Raw genomic sequence first — 23,323 nt, 5'->3', positions numbered from 1 at the left:
TATCATTGTTGTTACAAATATGAAGAAAATAATGAACATCAGGATTATATTTATGAGGAGAGGTCTTCATAACATTGGACTCAAGAATACCAAAACTCTGAATCTAGATTTTCTCCATATCAAGGTATCAACTAAGTAATTTTCATATTTACAAAAAGATAACCATGGCGAACCAAAACTAACTGGGTGACAATTAGATTCAAGCACATTGACATAGTTAATAACTAATCTCAACCAAGCTGGTTTGCACATGAAGTTCCATATTGAACTAAGACTAGGCAGGAGGTGGATTTTCCCAAGGTAGGAGATGTCTCTTCCAAGGCTAATAATCACAAAGAACTTCCATTCTTTCACTCCTTATCTCCCCAAATATAAAACGGTTTGTATTGACAAGTAAGGGTCCATACACCTTATTTTCTCCTCTCCTCATCATGAGGAGAGACTCTGCACTGACCCGAAGTCCAACTAAGGCCCTCCTCCCCTACATGGCCACTTCTACCCTATTCGAGCATGAGTAATGCCAACACACCATTAACACTTTTCGCCATAAAACAAAATGGAAAACATGAAAAGAAAACAAATAGAATCCCACACATAACCCATCCCTCATATATTTCATCACACACATAAAAGAGATTCACATGAGTAAACAAAAACAAAGCATGAAGAACAAGGCCATGAAGGATCCTACCTTCATAAAGGTTATGGCAATGGAGTTTTTGAGAAGAACTAATCCTTTGTCCTATTTAATTCCAAGTTTTAACTTTCTCTAAATGTAGAGAACGGGTAAACACCTTTCAACCCTCAAAATGACAACTAAATAGGCTTCTAAACTCACTCACCTAAAATGACAATAACTCTAGACTTGACTTAAGCCTTTTAGGGTCTTCCCACTTGATCCTACCATTAAGACAAATTTTAAAGAGAGGTGTAAACTTGGCAAACCTCGAGGAGATGTTCAATTTTTGCACTAAATGGAAAATGAGATATTTAATGGATCATAAAAGTCAACAGAAGGATCTAAAAGGATGGAAAATGTCCCCAACCCATACACATACCCCTTAGGCACTTGGATTGCATTACTTTTGGCCTCTAGGATAATTTTAGGACCTATATAATTGTCTTGAAAATTTTGATCTTTTAAAACCTTAAGAATGACACCTTTCCACTAAACTTTATTTAGGGTAATTAATCCAGGTTAACAAATAATTAGTCTTAGATTACTAACTTAATCAATCTTTGGATAATGTGTTACTCAACTAACCCTAATTAACATGTTGATAGACATATACATAGTATGAGTGTCAAGTGACACCATAAGATTTATCGTTATGTAACATTCAACACCTTATAAAATACATAATGATACATACATTCAGATTATGATACAATTAAAATAGGAAACAATGAGGTCTGTGTCTTTTCATTAGACTCAGCCTTAGTTTCACAAATTGAACATAGGGTCAATTACCAATTCTCTGATAAATTTTTTGGTTATAAATCTTGCACACTCAATTCACACATTAGTAGTTTGATAAAATCATATTCATATATTTAAACCAAATTGTATAATCACATTAATCAAAACATCAAACTTTCATATAAATAATCTTTTCTCATTTTTGCACATATTTAATCATCAGTAATTACATAATCAATATAACATAACCTATTCATCAATTCAAATTAAAATACTAGAATAATCATCATTAGGCATGAATATACCTAAACATCATAAACATTATCAATAGGGCATACTGAACTATCTGAATGCACATGACCTAATCATCAAGGTATCATAATCATCATTATCATCATAAGATGAAACACCTTGCATCATCATTAGTAAAAATTAATGTCTAAATAGTTGAGATAATGTAGTAAGTCTCAAATCACGAAGTATTAAAACATGACTATATCAACTGAACACAATTCCCATTAGCATACCTAACCATAAAACGTTAATTCCAATTTAAATAAGTACATATGAGGAGGGGTCTTACATCCTCACCCACTAGCCTTCGACTTCCTCTTGCAAGTCATACAACTAAGACATTTATCCCAGGATAGATGTTGTCTAGGATTATTCCAAAATTTACTCCTATATAAAGAATGATTAATATTTTGCATACATACTCAGGGATGATAACATATTTACCTAATTACTCTTACTAAAAGAAAGTTCAACCCTTACTTTGACGTGGGTACATTTCCTAGGGTCTAAAACTTCTCAAAACATACAATTCATACATATATAACATACTAAATTGGTATAAATATACTTATAGAGTCTCTAACAAAAATAATGATACCATATGGTGTTCTAAATTCCACATACTAACTCATCAGGGTAACAATTGTACGAGACTCCCTCAAGTAGGATTTCCTTAAAATGCAACTTAGATCTTTATCAAAGGTTAATCACCTTTACTTTAGAGTTTCCATTACGTACTACTTCTTTGCTAGGACACCAAATACACCCATTGCTACACATGCACCTTTGCATCTAGAAGTCTATTAGGTTAACTTGTAACCTTAACTAGTTGTATGTTGGGGTGTAATTCTATTACTCATAACATTTAATAGATATCCAATAGTCCTATTCGAGGAGTCCTAGGAGAGAGTGGCACATGAATACTCTCACTTAACCCCATACCCTAATGCTATAAATCCACTTGATTGTCAGGAATCCCTTTGGTAGGCCAATCATATGCCACTTTCACAACAAAATTTAGAAGAAAATGCCTCAAAATTTAAATTCAAAATCAAATATGAAACATCCAATGCAAAAGCCTAAAACAAAGGAATAAAGAGTGACCACAATAAAAAAATGTTAATCAAGAAGTCAAGACATGTGCCACAGAAAAAATAGAATGATCAATTATAAATTTGGCTAAACAGCCCCACATTACATTGTTGGCAAGAAGAAAATAAAATTAAAATACCAAAATCTGAAAATAGACAAATAAGGAAATAAATCCAATTATTTACAAAATTTACATTACTAACATAGTGCAACTGTACCGGGTGCATTGAAGGAAAAGTGGAATCTTAGGTCTTCCAATTACATTACAGGGATCTTGCATTGAAATTAGATGGTGGTCTAAAGACTATGTCACTTAAACTATAATTGATCCCCACATACTAACTACATATCCATCTTTATCAACATTGCCCTACGGTTAGGGTTTACTATACTAAGGGGTTTGTCTAGACTAGAATCCCAACGTAGAATATAAATTCAAGGATAATCAAAATGAGTTTCCTTTTCATCCCTTTTGTTGTTACAAGGGTCTCTTTTCGAAGAACCTAAACATGTGGTGAAATCAGTGCCAGTAGAGTTGTACTCTGAGTTGCAATTACAATAGAAAATATCTTATCCTTAATCCACTATAATTAAATGCTGGGGTACCTACCCACAATACTCCTTAAATCAATTTCACCATAATACACTAGTTGTGTTATCAATCTCACTGACTTTGGTATGATCCTGTATACATATATATCATTGCCCCGTATTATTTCATTTGTTACACAATTTCTAATTATCATTTGAGAATGTATTGAATGCTATTATTCTTATCATTAACCCATATTTCATGTCTCTTACTCATAAATTACTTATGTATTCATCTTTAGGTTGTAGTTTTACAACTAGGTAGGTATAAATATATTATTAGGATATTGTTAATGTTTATTTATCTACTTTTACAAGTATCTCCTCACTGAAGGTATAAATCGTCATCACTTTTCTTATCATGCCTCATGGCTTATAATCCTCTTATTACTTAACTCTAAAATTTGAACATTTATTTCATATTAAGTTGATAATCTGATCATGAATTTACTTTCTCTATATTGTAGAGTTATAATTGATCTAAAAATTTCAATACTAGAGTTTATGGGCATTCACTTAATAGTTAAAGTTTTAGTATTATTCATGTTTATATAATAATCCCGATAATATAAATAGACTCACATACCCCTAACTCAGAAGTTTTCATTTTCTATCTTTCTAGTTCAATACTATATGTTATATACTTCTCACTGTTAAATTATTTTCTTACCACCATATTTGGATAGATTTATTATTCGATTAGAGTTTCATTCCTCATAGTAGAATGAGATACCCCAATTCTTTGTGTGTTCCTAGATAACTTGCTTATTGGATAGCCCTCATGTTAATAATCCCATCGTTGAAGTTTTCAAAGGTTACTTGCAAATTTCAATTGAGCTCGTGTTGCTTTCCTAGGATTATTGAAACAATAAATTTTAAATTCCTAATAGGTTAGAGGTATCCCAATAGCTTGGTAACATGGTATACATTTCAAGTGTTACCTTCCTAGTTACTCACCATTCATTTTATCCATTCAGTATTTTAATTTGAAGGTACAAAGCTAAATTATGAAGATTGTAGGTTTCCTTTACTTATGTTGTAATGTATAAATCATTACTAGTCTACTTGATCACCTCCATACTTGATATAAAGTATAATTATTTCATGAGTGATCACGTCAGTCAAAATTTAACTTCTACTAAAGATTATGTGAGACACTTTCTCTCTGATTATTAAGTTATTTACTCATTTCTACTCACATGATTGAAAGATGTTTTAGGATTCTTAACCTAGTTTTCCCCAAGGTGATCATGTTCAATATAATTTTTGAATACTTCATGAGATCATAATCTACCTTAATATAAATATAACATTCTCCCATCTAATCATTTGTTTTAAGCCAACAAGACTGGGTTATCTAATATGGTTGACCATTTACAATCGTTAATACCAATTTCAAGTTTTTCTTAGGTGTACTTTGAAATGTCCCTTTTCTGATTGTATATGATATTTCAAGCCTCAAATCAGATCTTTAAAATCAAACAACCAATATTTCAAAGATCCACCAATTTCTCAATAAACCCCAAATCGGGTATGCCAGAAATAGTACCAAAAGCTTCACAACTTCACCTATTATTAATAAATCTGAAAGTGGAAATTTTTACAAAAATTTGAGCAGAATAACAGCCTATAAAATTAAATTTCCAAATCTGTATAACATGCACACAATAGCTCCCAAACGGAGGACAAAACAATGCTCACCAGGCTCCCGAAAATAGCACAAAATAGCCCAAAATCACCACAAAAACTTAATAATCTATCATAGAAGTATAATCATATCCAAATAGATATATTAAGCTCTATTTTAACATTTAAAAGTTTGAAATACAGCAGTAACCCAAACTGATATGAAATACTCAACTGAAAACACCAAACTCTTACAAAAAACACACCCGAAAATCCACAAATCTGCACTGTTCAGCACAAAAGAAAACTCTGGATGAGCATGCACATGGAATAGATTCAAAATCCCATCCTTAGCCTTCCTAGAAACCTGAAAACTCTTTTTCTTGGGTCTCCTTCTCCACAAGTTTGGCAGCCTCTAAAGAACAACAAAGCAATGCGCAAAAATCAAGTTCTCGAATCAGCCCAAAATGCCTCCAAACCCCTTAAAAGAGGGCATAACCCTAAATAAAATCCAAGAGGGGTTAATAAAACATATTTTAATAATAATCTTCATTTATTAGTCCATTAGCTTCCAAAGATTATCCCCTTTTTCCAAAACTTCACCTTTTTGGGCCTTCTTGCCTTAGCAAAGATTATTATTTTTAATTATTTGAAAAGGGGACATGACAAGTCCTCCCCTTCCAAATATTTCTTGTCCTCAAGAAATGGCTAAACAATAAACCAATCAATCCACCTGGATCCCAAATGTAGTCATGAACTATACTATTGTCAATTAACACAGGCTCTTGCAATATCCTCTGCAATATAACCAAGAGGAATCTATAATCAAACTGACAATTACAGCTCAACCAAACTCCAAAGTCACAACTTCCACAGTCAGAAACCCATAAGACACAAACTCTTAGAATATCAAAACCCAAGTAAAGTGGACAAATCAAACTACCAACACAGTAAATACCATCAACGCATCCCACTAGCCTATACAAAATGTACAATCCAACTCTGCAATAATGGTGAATGCTCCCAAATGAAACTGTACCAAGTATGGAGAATCCACACACTATACAACTCCTGCACTCAACACAACTCTGCAAATCACTGGCCACTGTCTCATAACCATAACTCCCATGCACTGCTGATGGTGAAAAGACATTACAAGATAACTAGCAAGAAATAGAACCCAAACCAAATTTGCCATGAACAAGTGATACAGCCCACTGTGACTAACCACCAGCTAAGTCAGGAGATGTCATATCCAAAGGAGTAGAATCAATAACAACAACTGCTGAAGCATCACTCCCAAACTCCTGCTCTAAGTCATGTATTATCAAGCTATCAACTGTAGAACCTATCACCATGTCGTGCCCATCACAACTCTCATCTCGAGGCATCAAACTATCCCATAACTGATGATAAGAACTAGGAACCAAAGTACATCTTTGTATCATCATCTCACCAACATGGTCATCAAAGGTAAATTGATGAGTATACCTCACAATGTAATGTCGATAGAATGCACCAATCTCAGTCAGTGGCTCAGACTGCAATCCAGATGTAACTAACTACAATTGATCACTAATCAAGTTGGAACTGACTATTACTTCTGAAGACATCACCAAGGGAGTAGTATTACTAGCAAGAACCATGCCAACTGTCGACTCACCAACATCACACATGATCTTTGATACAACATCTCTAGTCTTCGTGCCATTAGTACTAGAGGTCACCACCATGTCAGGCATACCACAACAATCTACTGTAGCACCCAACTCAACTAATCTTGACTCTAGTGGGGACAAACCTGATATGCCAATGTTAGTATCAAGGATGGATGCATCCCCATCTCCACTATCTTTTAAAATCTCAACCATGGACATCCTCAGATCACCAGAGACCACAACTTGTGACTGTACAGAATCTGGTAAAGATTGTAGTTGCTCTAGGTCCATGGTCACCTTAGCCAAATGAAACTGTGACTCCTTGAACGCCAACTGTGTACTCTCAAGAATCTTAGAAGTCACCTCAAGCTGCTGAGTAAGCTCACTCACCTCATCTTCCTTAGCCAACAATGCATCGTATGCTGTACTACCCCACTCCATAAGATAATCTCTGTTGGCTACCAATTGCATATAATCCTTTCTTAGAATCTGGATAGCCTCCCATAAAGAGTGGAACTCTGTCAAGGAAAGATAACTACCTCCCTGATCATCACTAATATGAGAACCCCATCCATAAACTGCTAACAATTGATGAGCAGCATCGAAATGCTGGCAAGCGATAGCAATGTCTCGCTCACTAACTCTCAACTGATTAGACACATGATGGCACTTGCTAGACTATCTCCTACAAACCTCCTCTGACGCACTATCTAAAGGAGTATCCTCAAGGTTACTAGTCTCTAAAGTATTACCATCCATATCATGCAAATCAACTCCAAAGCTCATATCAACATACAGAGTATCAAAAACTATAACACTATTATCCAACTCCTCTGTACCAAAAGAAACCACCAAGGAAACTAAGTCTTCAAAACTACCCACTACATCCTCCTGGATGTCATCAATGCCAATATGATCCCGAGACTCATCTGTACACACTGCCAAATATGAAAGATCATCAACACATTCTAGCAAAAATGGTCAACTAGATATATGAACAAAGCCCAATACTGGTGTATAAAAACTAATATCGACATCGGACAAGCTGCTAGCACAAGAAAAGACAAAACCATGCAATATGCTAATCAAATCCATGATAGCACCCAAACAAACGCTCCTACCAAAAAGTGTTAAACATCTCCAGTCAACTGAATCCCAAATGCCAATATAACAATCTCGAGTCCATATTTGTAAACTAGAATTAGTTGGTAACTCAAGAAAACTCCTCACCTGAGTAATATGACCAATAACAACTAACTCTACATACCTGTCATGATGAGATAATGAAGTCACAATACTATCTTTGTTCACTTTCAGTTGGCTGGACAAATCATGTGAAGTACTACCAACCTCAACCTCATGTGACAAAGCATCTAACTGTGCCTGGTACTCTTTGTCAACAAATTCATGAATGCTCAATGTCTGCTCATCTCTACTAGGTATCTCACCATCATGCACAACAACATCCTCATAATCATCATCTAAACTCACTATGTTGTAGTCACTGCATGTTGTAACTATACCATCCTAAATACCTATGACATCACCCTTTGATGACCTATATACAATTGTCTCAATTTGAGTATCAAGTTGACCATTACTATCAATCTGTGTAATATCCTTTCTCACTACCTCCTATGGCAAAGTAGAATCTGAGACCTCTGCCTAGCTATAAGCTAGTTTCTAAAAATCCTCATGCAAGTTCTTGGTAATTGTGTCATCTACCCTGTGAGAAAATTTTCCAAATAGAAATCTAGTCAACTTATCCACCTTAGCTGGGTCGGACAACATGTCATTCATCATATGGTGGTGCTCAACCAACTGTTCAGACATGTCATGGCTTATTTTCCTAAGTTTATCTCGAATGTCTAAATAACCATCCTTTCTATTGTTCTAACTCTGGATATCAATTGTCCAAGATCGTGTCCTCTGAGACTCTGTACTATACCTATCCATTCTGGATAAAGTAGAGTGTAACCCCAATAGGTTATAACTTCTTTAAACACCAAGAACTAACATGCAATTGATTAGAAGTAGCATGCAACCATAGATTCTGACATGCATCTGATTAGAAGCAACATGCAACCACCAAATTCACCAAGAACTAACATGCAAATGATTAGAAGTAGCATGCAACCATAAATTTTGACATGCAAGATTTGGGTAGTTGTCAAAACTGACATGCAAACTTCTACAAACCCTCAGGCTGGCAAGATCATAGCTCTGATACCACTAAAATTTCCCTTTTCTGATTTTATATGATATTTCAAGCCTCAAATCAGATCTTTAAAATCAAACAACCAATATTTCGAAGATCCACCAATTTCTCAATAAACCCCAAATTGGGTACGCCAGAAATAGTACCAAAACCTTCACAGCTTCACCTATTATTAATAAACTTGAAAGTGGACATTTTTACATAAATTTGAGCAGAATAATAGCCTATAAAATGACATTTCTATATCTGTATAACATGCACACAATAGCTTCCAAACGGTTAACAAACAATGCTCATCGGGCTCCCGAAAATAGCACAAAATAGCCCAGAATCACCACAAAAACTTAATAATCTATCACAGAAGTATAATCATATCCTAATACATATATTCAGATCTATTTTAACATTTAAAAGTCTGAAATACAGCAGCAACCCAAACTGATATGAAATACTCAACTGAAAACACCAAACTCTTACAAAAAACACACCCGAAAATCCACAAATCTGCACTGTTCAGCACAAAGGCAAACTCTGCATGAGCATGCACATGGAATGGCTTCAAACTCCCATCCTTAGCCTTCCTAGAAACCTGAAAACTCCCATTCTTGGGTCTCCTTCTCCACAGGTTTGGCAGCCTCTTAAGAACAACAAAGCAATGCGCAAAAATCAAGTTCTCGAATTAGCCCAAAATGCCTCCAAACCCCTTAAAAGAGGGCATAACCCTAACTCACGTCCAAGAGGGGTTAATAAAACATATTTTAATAATAATCTTCATTTATTAGTCCATTAGCTTCCAAAGATTATCCCCTTTTCCAAAACTTCACCTTTTTGGGCCTGCCTACCTTAGCAAAGATTATTATTTTTAATTATTTGAAAAGGGGACATTACATACTTATTGACATCATTATTTAGATGGAATACATTATTTTACTAAAATTCTACAATGAGAAATTCCTACTTTGTATAGTAACATTTGAACGTTCACACTTAACATGGACCCATTGTTGCCCAAATGTTACAAAACTAGGCTCTAATAGTATACAATCTTCCTTACCTTGGTTTGGGGTTGTTGCCATTACCTTAGGGTTTCTTTTTGCAATTGTGAAAAACTTAGAAAATATAATTTTCTTTCTAATAGCATCCATCCAAATCTTGTAACCCCTAACATGTGTACTCATTGATGATCTAGAAAGAGTGTAGTCTAGCTGATGATAGAGAAAGGGACACAACATGATATAGGTAAGGGTCCTCTACAAATGTGGTAGAAAATCAAGTGACCACATGGAACCTTCCCATAGTTTTATGTTCCACTTGGCATTATTACAATATTTTAGTTGCTTTGCAAACACCATACATAAGAAAACAAACCCTCAAATTCAAAGCATGTATCCTATGTTAACATCAATAAGGAATTTGTGAACTCTAGATCTATTAATTCTACCCCCATCTTATCATAATATATTAGGGCTCATTTGGATTGTATATTTGAGCAAGAATTAGAATTTGGAATCCTCAAAAATTTCTAATCCATTATTTGGGTTTGCAAAATGGGAATAAGAATAAAAAAATATCGGTATCCTCATTTACCCTCCAAAAGTAAGATTTTGTCTTCCATCTAAATAGGTGGAATTTATCATATATCCATTCTAATTCCAATTTTCAAAAAATGAGCATTCCAAATTAATCAAACTTGGAATTTTTTTGACATCTGCAAAAATTTGTGGAGGAAGAGCTTTAACCACTAACATATATATTTTATACCAAAACTAGTGATGCAATGTTTGTATTTAATCAACTAATAGATCTTTTCAACTATTCAATTATTGATTTTTGAATTGTAACTTCTTTGGTTGTGGAATTTGCTTTATAGGAAGCCCTAATTGATTGGATCTCCTCTACAACTTCAACCATGCATGGGCAAGTGTCTTTGTCAAATGTTAAGCATAGAAAGCTATCTTGGATAGCATGTGAAAAGAGCTAAGGAAGAAGCATAGTGTACAAGTTTAAAATGTGACCACTTTTGCAAATGAATAGCTATAATTCATCAAACTTTCCATTACCACACAGGGAATTTCAAGTATTTGTAAAAAGAACACAAATAATGAAACTCCAAAAATTTGCATTGAACTATTGCCAGGAAAAAAATTAGACAACAATTATTTTGATGACCAAAAAACCTAACTTTACCTCCTAAATTTTATAACACTAAATCCTACAAATTCATATAAAGAAAGGCTAAATCGTCATATGAATTTAGTCTAGACAACTTTAGTGTAGAGATCCACAACCATCTGACCATTTGTTCGTATTGATTTCAAAAAAATTCAAATCAAGAAATGTATAATCCAAAACCCTCATAGTTATTCAGTCTAGACAATTTTCATGTACAAAAACATAACAAGATTGTAATTGAATGCTAACTAAACATACAATTGAAATCATGTTTTATGGCTTATTAACTATTTCATTTCATGGAACTTTGAACAATGATGAAAATATGGGGGAGAAATATGCATAAATATTTCTACTTCAGATTCTATCAAAGTTCTTTGATAGAACTTCATATCTTTTTAAAGACAACAATATTATTATTCTCAATTATGGACATACAACTTCATACAAATACAACTAAAATTTAGTTCATACTTTAACATAAATACCATAATTACATTTTTATAAACACAACTTCAAAGATATCTGAACTGTTGCTTATATAATCTCATAAAATTAAAAATGTAATGTTTTTTTTAATGTTTGTATTTTTACTTTGTAGTGCAGTTTTAATGACAATAAATTGCTAAAACACTATATTAAAATCACATTTCATTCATGTTAAAAAATTAAAAAATGATTATTCTGGTTAGTATTCCAATTCCAAAATGTGCAACTAAATAAGGAAATATGTATTCTTGTAATAAATTCTTGGTGAACCAAATGGTCTAAAATCAAATTTCCAAAATCATAATATAGGTTTCAAGTTCCAAAATCCCAAATCAAGGATTTTGAATACCAATTTTTAAATTATATTCCAGCAACCAAATGAGCCTTATGCCAACATCAATTTGATTAACCATGTTGTTGATCTGCAACAATCATTTTTTGAAGTATCTATTTCATATAAATCTAACATTTAATTATCAGGAAACATGGGAGGAGGAGAGACACAACTAATTATGTTGTAACTGAATGTGGAATCAATTATGGTTATTGAGCTGGAAAGCTTGTGAGTGTTAATGGGAATTCCAAATGCATGTTTGGAAGAAAAGATGAGAAACAAAGAAAATTGTGGCCCAATATAAATGTTAGGGAAATAATGATTGTTAGTTATGAGAATCCAAAGTTTTTGTTGAGGCTAATTTTAGGAAGATCTACAAAGTCTATAATTTAGTTAGTAAGATGAGAAAAAATATAAGTTAATCACAATTTAGGTAATAAGAGAGTTGGGATTTGAAGTCCACCACAAATTCTATTTGCAATGGGATGGATTTTCTCTCTGAACTCCCTCATGGCTTGCCAAAAACATATGTAATTGAAAAATCCCTAGATTTGAAGTTGTTTATAAGAAAAAATAAGATTATTTTTTCAATATAGGTACTTGAAAAATCCCTAACTTTGAAACTTGTTTTACTAACATCTATATTTGCAGAAGACACAAATACATAAATTTGAGTCTTTTCTTTTTAAATCAAAACTGATGTTTTACAATTTTAAATCAATTTGCACCTATCTCATTGCTCCTCCCTATACATTGTGCTAACTAAGAGTAAATTTTCCTTTTCTAACAACTAACATGGTAAGTTCTATTTTTGTACTTAACTTTTGTAAAGTCCCCTATCTCCTTGGCTATCTTGTGAATCTCTAAGCTTATGAACTTGCAAGTATGTCAACATTCCAATAGGAAAGATATGTATAAATTTACTACTTAAATAAGGTAAACTTAATCTATGAAACATTTATGGATCCTAATTCCCATCTAATTCCCTTCTTGAGGAGAGAGTTTTTGGTCAGGCCCTTAGGTAGACTTTCTAAGGCTCTAGTTGGATAGAACAACCTTTTACTAAGAACCTTCTTCTCACAATGCTCCTTTCTCTTCAACTCCTTATGGATAGTCAGTGTTAGATCTATCCATCCTTCTTAGAAGAGATGATGCAGGAGCATCCTACGGTAGTTGGCCATCCTACATGTTGGAGGAATTTGGTGGAGTTATGTGGACCTATTTGGGTCTTGGTTAATTATTTTTTATGTATTTAATAAATATTGTAAGCCTTTTAAGGGATTCGATATTTAATTTTTATTGGAGGCTGACTTGTGGCTCAATGTGTATTTAATGTAAGGGTTTATTCAATTTGTAGCTTACTAGGCTAACTTATGGCTTAGTTAGGTATAGTTAGGGAGTCTTGTGGAGTCTCTAGTCATGATTCATCAATCTTGGAGAAGATGATGTGGTAGAGGATAAAACTTTGAGAAGAACTAGAAATTGTGGCTTGGGAAACAAGGAGATTTCTTAGCAGGCTTACGAGCACAAGTTTAGATCTTCCTTGGGGGCTTCTACCAGAGTGTGGATCTAGAATAGATAGGGTTTGGATTAGATCTTGAGGGATCTTGTAGAGCTATTACTTGCATTGTATTTGGTCATAATTGGGAAGGCCTTGCAACCTGGCATATTGCATGTAATAAGTTATTTTATGAATTTAGAGTTGTGATTCAGTATCAGATCTTGCATTGTTTTTGTGTTTCTATTGTGTGGTTATTTGATGGAGGATAGGACATCTCCTCTAGGTATTATCTTTCCTTGCACTATGGCAAATGGTATCAAAGCACATTTGTTCCTGAGCATGTAGATAGATCGTTGAAGTTGACATAGTTTACCCAATGACCTTGGGGTGAAGTTTACCATATCAGAGTTTTATCTTGTGGAATGTTCTTTTTTTAGTCCTAGATATCTTTTTTGTGAGGTTATAGATCTTGGTTTTGAGTTATAATTTCAAAGAACTTGTAGATGGATCTATGGTTGCGAAAATGGAAGGTTGATCTTATTCTATGAGAGTGATCTATTGGTGACCTGTTGCAGAGGGGTTATGAAGATCTTGGAAATATTTTTGAGAATATTGGACCTTGAGATGATTGTGAATCTCTATGATATAGTGGAGGGGAGGATTAATGAGACAATATCTCGGGTGGACATTGTTGTGGATGTTTCTCTTTCTAAATGAATTGAGGAACTAAAGAAGAAAGTTTTATGTTTGTAGAGTTGGAGTCTACCGATCTGGAAGAGAGTTGTCTAGCCAGTTTGAAGACTTGTTTGAAAGAAATGATGACGTAGCAAGGTTGAGGTTGGTTTTTTTGATTACTTTATGGAGTCTGATACTGAACATGTAGAGCAACTTAAGGTTGTTGTTGAGGATATTCTTGACCTTTTTGATGTTGGGATGGAGATTGGTTTTCATGATCAGTTGGTTGGACCTAACATAGAAATTGTAGGGCGCTTGGTTGTGGATAATCAAGTTGTTGTTGGTGATGAGTTGTGTGCTACAAAGAATCTTGGTGTGAGCAATGAGATTGTTGGTATTGAGAGTTTGACATATGTTTCCAAGGAGTTACATATTTCTTCTGATGTGGATCTGGTCATGGATCTACATGTTGTCATTAGGGATATGGAGTTGGATGCACTTGTTAATAATATGGATGGATGTGATCAGTTGCATGTTGATTGGTTAGTGGTGATTTAGATGCTTTTGATGTTTGGATGGTTAACAAATAATTCATGAAGTGTATTTCATTTTTTTATTTTAATATTTAAAATAAATAAATATATTGTTTATTTAATATTTAAATAAATAAAATATGTTTTCATTTTAAATATTTAAAAAAATTACTTATTCAATATATTGTATGTTTGTGGAGTTAGAGTCTATCGATATGGAAGAGATTTGTCTGGCTGGTTAGAAGACTTGTTTGAGAGAAAAGATGGCATAGCAAGGTCGAGGTTGGTTTTGTTGATTAGTTTTTAGAGTATGATATAGAACCTACAAAGAAACTTGAGGTTTTTGTTGAGGATATTCCAAACCTTATTGATGTTGGGATGTAGATTAGTTTTCATGATCATTTGGTTGGATCTGACATAGAAATTGCAAAGCGCTTGGTCGTGGATAATCATGTTATTGTTGGTGATGAGTTGTGTGTTATAGAGCATCTTGTTGTGAGTAATGAGATTGCTAGTATTGAGAGTTTGACATATGTTGTTGAGGAGTTACATATTGCTTCTGATGTGGATTTGGTCTTGGATCTACATGTTTTCATTAGGGATGTGGAGTTGGATGCACTTATTACTAATATGGATGGATGAGATAAGTTGCATGTTGATTGGTTAGTGGTGATTCAGATGCTTCTTATGTTTGGATGGTTGAAGTAGATCTGGATGATGTACAGTTTGGTTTTCTTGTCCTTGTTAACAAGGAACCTTTGGTGAATATGAAGATAGTTGTGGATTTTTCATTGGACATGAAAGTGTGGGACACACTTTTATTGTATCTTGAGAGTCTGATGCAAGAGCATCCTAGGGTAGTTGGCCATCCTACATGTTGGATGGATTTGGTGGAGTTGTGTGGACAAATCTAGGTCTTGGTTAATTTTTTTGATGTATGTAATAAATGTTGTAAGCCTTTTAAGGCATTTGGTATTTAATTTTTGTTGGAGGTTGACTTGTGGCTCAACATGTATTTAATGTAAGGCTTTATTTAATTTGTAACTTACTAGGCTAACTTGTGGCTTAGTTGGGTATAAGTAGGGGGTATTTTAGAGTCTTTAGTCGTGATTCATCCATCTTGGATAAGAGTATGTCATAGAGGAGAAAACTTTGAGAAGAGCTTGTAGTTGTGGCTTGGAAAACAAGGAGATTGCTTGGTGGGCTTGTGAGCATAAGTTTAGATCTTCCTTGGAGGCTTCTACTAGAGTGTGGATCTAGACTAGATAGGGTTTTGATTGAATTTTGAGGGATCTTGTAGAACTATTACTTACTTTGTATTTGGTCATAACTGGGGAGGCCTTACAACCCAACACATTGCATGTAATCAGTTATTTTTTGGGGGCTAGGACATGTTCTCTAGGGATTCTCCTACATTGCTAGGGTTTTTGAGGTTCTAGTTAAATAGAAAAACTTTTTACTAAGAACCTTCTCCCCACAATGCTCCTTTATCTTCAAGTCCTTATGGATAATCAGTGTTAGATCTATCCATCCTTCCTAGAAGAGATCTTCCTCATTCTAGGCCTTTTGATTTTTTTCATAGATAAATCCAATCTTCCCATATGCATATGTCTTAAACTATAGTATATACTGACCTTCAAATATTTGTATCTTTGTCCTACAATTTATAACATCCATTGGGGATTCCCTTGCTTCTTATTGTAATATTTTCTTAGATCATGTTAAAGTAGTTTCATTTTTCTTATTTGTATTTGAGTCTGGTCCTCTATTAGTCTTTAATTATTATTGATGCCCCTTGTAGGTCGTGTTGCTTTACTCCAACAAAAATCCTATTACTCCTATGTTTTTGAGGATAGCTTAGAGTGTGGAATGTATGTGCCTTGGAGTCTATACTTTAGTTATAGGTACATGCCACTATGGTGATTGGAATACTCCTACTATAATATGACATTGGTGTGGAATTTTATGTTTTCACTTGATGGTATACTTGGTGGTTACTTGTATTGTTTGTATCAATTTTTTGATCCTTATTTTAGAGGCATAGTGATGGCTTAAGACACTTCTCTACAACCATTACTGTATGTCCTCCCTTCAGTTTCAATTTTCTACATACACACATCCAATGTCGTAATTACTGGAGATTAGCATTGGTTTTTGTGTCGCCTAGGCACCAGTGTCTCTTTCTGTTGTTTCTTCTTTCCATGCTCGACTCTAATCTCTTTTTGTTCTCAACTTTGATCTCTTCCTCTATGTCCTTTTCTTTCCTCCCTTTCATTGTGAGTTTATACATATTGGTGATTCTCCCATGAAGGGTCATGTCTTTCAATACTTTAGTCCTTGATTTAAATTGTTAACTTTGAGTTATTATTCATAATGGTAAATTATTTAATTTATTTTTATTATTTTTATTAAAGAGTCAATGGTAATAAATATTTATAGTCTATTTTGGTGATTTATTGCATTCAATTAATAAATAAATGATAATTGTTATTTGTATAGGATTTTCAATGTAATTGTTAACTTTGATTTCTAGGGTATATTACATTCCCTCCTACTTGATTTTGTTTGTCCTTGAGAAATTTGATAGTCTCTTTATTCTCCCATGTGACATCCTCTTTAGGTAAATTCCTCCATTGGACTAAGTACTCTGTGATAGTTCAATTTCTCAACTTCCTTTTTCAAGTTTCTAGAATACCTCAGGTTCAAAAACAATCTAGCCTTTGTCATTTAATGGGGGTAATTTTGAACAAGGTTTTATTTTCTTTACCAATGCTTTCTTAAGGTGTGAGACATGGAAAATATTGTGTACTCTACTTCCTTTAGGAATTTGTAGTTCATATGCTATATCCCCAATTTTCCTTTTTAATCAATATGATCCATAGAATTGTGGTTTGAGTTTTTTTGTTCCATTCTTTTTTATCAACGTTTTTTTATATGGTTGTAATCTTAGGAATACTAAATTTCCCATTGAAAATTTCCTTTCAATGCATTTCTTTTCGGCATACATCTTTTGTTGATTATGGATTTGATGTAAGTCCTCCTTAAGTGTCTTTAGAATATCTATACTTTTCTATAAAAAAAATTGTGGGCTTTGTACTCAACTTTCTTGTGGAATCGGATTTGCAAATGTAGGTGCCTCATAACCATATAGAGCTTTAAAATGGGTCATCCCAATGGACATTTGATGTGTCGTATTATAGAAAAATTATCCTAAATGTAGTCATTTGATCCATTCCTTCTATTTCCCAGTTACATAGTTCCTCAAATATCCTTACAACCACTTATTTACTATCTTAGTTTGTCCATTTGTTTGTGGATGATAACGTGTACTAGGGGTAAGCTTATTCTTTCTAATTTGAACAACTCTTGCCAAAATTGACTGATGAATTTTCAATCTTTGTCACTGATTATGTTCTGTAGGAGACTGTGGAGTCTAAGAATCTCTCTAAAGAGTAGCTCAGCTATCTGATGTGCTAATGATTTGGTGGAAACTGGAAAGAAATTCACATATTTGGTGAGCCTGTCCACCACTACATAAATACTATTCTTCCCTTGTACCTTGGGTAGTCCAGATATGAAATCCATCAAAATTATTTCCCATTTCCCATTCAGAATGGGTAAGGTTGTAGGAGCCTTGATATATGTGTTTGTTCAACCTTATTTCATTGACATGTCATACATTCTTGTACATGTCTTTGGACATATTTCTTCAATCGATTCCATGAAAAAATTTCCCATATCTATTTATATGTCTTAAAATATCCTTGTTAGTCAAACAAGGGGTTATTATGATACTCTTGTAGGACGGTTTCCTTTACTTTTGACTAAGGAGTTAGAAGTCTTCATTCAGAATTTTTCCTTCTAATATTTTACCAGCTAAAGGGTCCTTTATGTACTCAAAAATGATATCTCCCTTCAAATCTCTTGAGATACTGGTCATCAATTTGAGGTGGGGACGTCTAGATAAACTGCCTGCAACTCTATTGTTCACCCCTTTTACATACTTTATGTTTAAATCATATGCTTGAATCGTAATTATCCATTTTTTATGTCAATCATTAAGATCTTTTTGGTTTAGGAAGAATCATAGGCTATTATGATCAATCTTCACAATGAACTTTCCACAAACGAAGTACTATCAAAATTTGGCCAAGGCATGCATTATAGCCAACATTTCTTTATCATATATAGAATAATGCTTTTTTGGTTCTATGAGTTTGTGACTTTCAAATGCTATAGGGAATTTATTTTACATGAGAACTACCCCAATCCCTTCTCCTAATGCATCACATTGTACTTTGAAAGGCAACGAGAAATCTTGTATGGCTAAGACAAGACATGAACTCATTCTTTATTTTAATTATTTAAATTTGTGTTGTGCCTTCTCATTCCATGTAAAGAAACCTTTCTTGGTTAGGTCAATGAGGGTGATGGAAAGTTTAGAGAAACCTCTCACAAACCTTCTTAATAACTGCACAATGCAACAAATCCTTGGAGTTGGATTAGGGTCTTTGACTTCAACCATTCTTTAATTACTTTGATCTTTTCTTCATCTATGCTCACTCCCTCAACGTTAATCTTATGTCCCAAGTAAAGGATCTCATTTCGCTTGAACTCACATTTTGAAAACTTGGCATATAGTGATTGTGTTTCTAAAATGTTTATGGTTTCTTTGATATGTTGCAAGTGTTCTTCCTAGGTTTTACTAGAAATGAGAATGTTATCAAAGAATATGAGGAACATTCTTAATTATTGTCTAAAAATATGGTTCATACATGATTAGAAGGTAGCTGGGGCATTTGTGAGACCGAATGGAAGTACTAGGAATTCAAAATGTCTATAATGGCATCTATGTGTTGTTTTTGGAACATCTTCCTTCTTCATCCTAATTTAGTGATATCTGGACCTTAGATTAATTTTTTTTTTAAATCTAGCACCATGTAATTCATCCATTAGTTCATCTATCCTAAGGATCAAGTATCTGTTCTTGATAGTTTTCTTATTTAAGGCCATGTAATCAATGCACAGCCTCATGGTTCCATCCCTTTTCTTGACGAGTACTACTAAGGATGCAAACGGATTGCTACTAGGTTGGATGTGTCCCATTTCTAGTAATTCTTTAATGGTTTTTTAAATATCCTCTTTGTATTTATGCGGGTGCATGTATGGGGTGGTTATGACCAGTTTGGCACCTTCTTCTAACTCCATGGAATGCTCAAAACCCCTTTTGGGTGGTAGCCTTGGAGGGATATCCTCAAAGATCTTTTTGTGTTTTTGTAAGGTGGGGTATATATGTCATAATTTCATCAATGGGTCATTTATCCAGAATCATACATTCAGCTATCCATTCTACTTGCCCATGTCTAAGGATACACTTTATTCTATTGCAAGACACAATTTTGGGGGATCTATTTGGTAAAGCTTTTAATGTTATGTCCCTCCCCTCATGTTTGAAACATACTTCCAACTTGGGATTGTCTATAGTAAAATTTTTGAAGGAGTCTATCCATGGCATCTCAAGGATGATATCCTTTTGTAGTTTAACCATGAAAAAAAATTCCTTTATAGTGTAGTTATTTAAAGTAATTTCTATTTGGGGGGCTATCTCAATAGATTGATCAATAGTACCATTACCCATCATTACCTTGAAGCCTTTGAATTTATGACTTTTCAACCTTTTTCTTCTACTAGGTCCTAATTGATAAAGTTGTGTGAAGCTCCTAAGTCTATTAATGTAATTACTTTCTAGCCCTTTATTGTTCCCTTGACACAGAAAGGTCTCTTCTCACTTTCTTGTGTAACTATTGCTAGGGTCCCAAATTCTTTTTCACTCACCTTAATTTTTTTTTTTTTATTACGTCTTCCCCCATTTCTTCCATTTTATGTAATTGTCCCCTTTTACATTGGTGATCTCGGCCCCAAGGTTCCTTGCATTTGAAACACAAGCCTTTTTTAAACAATTCATTCTTGTTCCTAATTGCCTCTTTTCCTTGGCACCAATGCCCTACATTCCATGGTTCTTTGCGAAAGTAACATTCTTTACTCTCCTTCCTTGAACCTTCTTGCTTATTTTGAAGAGGGTGACTTCTAAATATTTCCTTGTATACATTAGATTCCACCTTTTTAGCCTTTTGGATAGCTTCTTCCACTACTTGAGGTTCTAAAGGATTAACTATATTCTTAATAGGAAATTTTAGAAATAATTTGCAAATCCCTCTACTCTTCCATGTTGTTTTAAGTGAGTTAATTCTTTGAAGTTCATTCGGGTTCCATTTGATCAAATCATTTGATAAGTTTCTAAGAGAACTCTTGGTAGGATGTTATGTGTTGGTGGCCAAGGGATAGTAGACCATTATTTCACCATTCATGTTTTGTACATTCTAAGTGTAGTATGGTGAATTGAAGGGCATCTTCTTCTGTCATCTGACTAAGGGTAAAATAGGAGTTCAATTTTTGGAGCCAGGCATAGGCTATCATTTTCCTTGACCCATCAAAGTTTGGTAGTGTGAATTTGTTCACTTTGTTCTTAAGATCTTTGTTCTCATGCCTTCTTGATCTTTTAGGGATCTCATGTTTCTAACCTTCACAAAATCTTGTAAATGTTATAAGCTCCCTAATCTTTGGTTCAAGGCTTGCATATGCCCTTGTGTTGTTGACTCTGCTATTGGTGGGCTGGTCTATCCCTACCTCTTCCATTGGCATTTATTCCCTTTCTAGAAAAGGTGGTCTGGGGATTTGAGTAGATGATCATTTGTAATATTTGTTCATTCAAACTTATATCTCTCCCATGGGAAGATTTATTCTAGAGGATATTGATAGAGTTTCCCATATTTGTATTGCATTTAGAAGGGTCTAATTGGATTTATCTAATCTTTTGTTTTGACTCATAAGGGTTTTGTTAGTATATTCCATGAAGATCCTTAATCTATTGTCCATTTCATTCATAGTCATCTTCTTGGTTCTTCTATCATAGGTTTGCATAAGCTATTGTTCATAGGATGGCAAGATCAATGCTTTGATACCACTTTAAAGTCCCCTGTCTCCTTGGTTTCTTTTGAATCTCTGAGCTTATGAACCTATAAGTATGTCAATATTCCAATAGGAAAGATATGTATAAATTTACTACTAAAACAAGGTAAACTTTATCTATGAAACATTTATGGATCCTAAATCCCATCTAATTCACTTCTTGAGGAGAGAGTTTGTGGTCAGACCCTTAGGTAGGCTTTCTAAGGTTCTAGTTGAATAGAAAAACTTCTTACTAAGAACCTTCTTCCCACAATGTTTCTTTCTCTTCCATTTCTTATGAATAGTTAGTGTTAGACCCATCCATCCTTCCTAGAAGAGATCTTCCTCATTCTAGGCCTCCTAGATTTTCTTCATATATATATCATGTCTTCCCATATGCATGTTTTAAACAATAGTATATACTAATCTTCAAATATTTGTATCTTTGTTTTGGAATTTATAATATCTGCTGGGGATGTACCTACTTCTTATTGTACTATTCTATTAGATCCTATTAATGTATTCTTATTGTTCTTATTTGTATCTGAGTCTGGTCCTCTATTAGTCTTTAATTATTATTGATGTCTGTTACAGGTCATCTTGCTTCACTCCAACCCAAAGCCTATTACTCTTGTGTTTCTAAGGATGGTTGAGAGTGCAGAATGTATGTTCCTTGGATTTTGTACTTTATTTATATGTATATGCCACGATGGTGACTAGAATACTCCTATCATAATATGACACTAGTGTGGAATTTGATGTTTCCACTTGATGGTATACCTATTGGTGTCCCTTATAGTTTTATCAATTTCTTGATCCTTATTTTAGAAGCATGGTGATGGCTTAAGACACTTCTCTACAACCGTTATTGTATGTCCTCCCTTCAGTTTCAGTCTGTTGCACATAGACTTTCGGTGTCGTGATTACTAGAGATCGGCGATGGTTTTTATTTCATCTAGGTACCAATGTCTCCTTCCATTGTTTCTTATTTTTGTGCTTAATTCTAATCTATTTTCATGCTCGACTCTAATCTCCTCCTCTATGTCCTTTTCTTTCTCCCTTTCATTTTGGGTTTATACATATTGGTGATTATCCTGTGAAGGGTCATGTCTTTCACTACTTTGGTTATTGATTTAAATTGTTAACTTTAATTTATTATTTATAATAGAAAATTATTTAATTAATTTTTACTATTTTTTATTAAAGATTCAATGGTAATAAAGATTCATGGTCTATTTTAGTGATTTATTACATTTAATTAATAAATAAATGATAATTGTTATTTGAATATGTTGGAAATACTAATCTTTCCTTGGATATATTTATTTTGCGATATTCCAAGGATCCCTAAATGTAGTTTTTCCTATTGTACACATATGGAGGACATGTTTTTTACTTGTCCTCTAGTCCACATGTGAGGACAACTCATTTTATAATTCCTTTTATTAAGGAATTTAGTTTTTTCTCCTTAAAAGGATCTTGCCACTTTGCATACACTTATTATGAATGTGTCATTACTAGAAATGAGAGTTACACATGCGAACACATACAAATCCTTCCTCATTTCTTTAAAAGAGATGCTCATTTCTCTTTCTTCTTTACACATCACATTGATGTTATTGTATTGGGCTATTTTGCTCCACCTCTCTCTCTCTCTCTCTCTCTCTCTCTCTCTCTCTCTCTCTCTCTCTCTCTCTCTCTCTCTCTAGGCA

This window comes from Cupressus sempervirens, chromosome 5, assembly GCF_028749045.1.
Source record: "Cupressus sempervirens isolate cs-2001-9-10 chromosome 5, ASM2874904v1, whole genome shotgun sequence".
In the NCBI taxonomy this organism is placed as follows: Eukaryota; Viridiplantae; Streptophyta; class Pinopsida; order Cupressales; family Cupressaceae; genus Cupressus; species Cupressus sempervirens.
Note: the sequence above shows the minus strand (reverse complement) of the source record.